A 725-nucleotide genomic window follows, 5' to 3' on the forward strand; every position below is an offset into this window, starting at 1 on the left:
TTAAAATAAAAGAAGAAAGACAAATTCTCTAGGTCCCTTCCCCAGCATACCTCTGCTCAATCCGAGCATTGCCTGCAGGGATTTTAAGATGGAAATCACATGGCTAACATTAAAATCTTGTTAAAGGATTAGGAGCCACGTCCTGAGCCAGGTTAGATTGAATGCAGCTCCATTGACTTCAGTAGAGTTTTACCCTTTTACTGCAATTGAGGATCTGACAGTAAAAACATATTGGGCTGTTTTATTGCAGGAATCAATAAGTATGTTCATATTTTATTTCTGACTCCAGGTTTTCTTAACTATTCACAGTTACCTACTTCTTGATAAACTAAAAAAAAAATGGCATTCAGAGTCAAATGGTAGAGAGTATCTTGCAAGAAAGGAAATGTGAGGATATTTGCCTGTGCAACAATGGGTTGTTAGATTTTCAGGTATTATGACATACAGTTTAACTGTGTGTGCATACGTGCGTTTTTTCACAAAGCTATTGCCCCACTTTGTATATTGTTTGGAATGAGACTCCTGTTCTATATTTCTTTTTATCTTTTTCGCTCCGTGTGTGGGTCCCAGCCTAATTTACAATCTTGCCATCCAAACCCAACATAAAATACACAAATTATTCATTTCTTCATGAGCTTTTCCATAGTGCCTCATTAATTATTTTTATAACTTCTGATGAGAAAAATATTACAATTCCCTTTTTACAAATGAGAGAACTGAGAAAA

The sequence above is a fragment of the Meleagris gallopavo genome, chromosome 5 (genome assembly GCF_000146605.3).
Source record: "Meleagris gallopavo isolate NT-WF06-2002-E0010 breed Aviagen turkey brand Nicholas breeding stock chromosome 5, Turkey_5.1, whole genome shotgun sequence".
Lineage (NCBI taxonomy): Eukaryota > Metazoa > Chordata > Aves > Galliformes > Phasianidae > Meleagris > Meleagris gallopavo.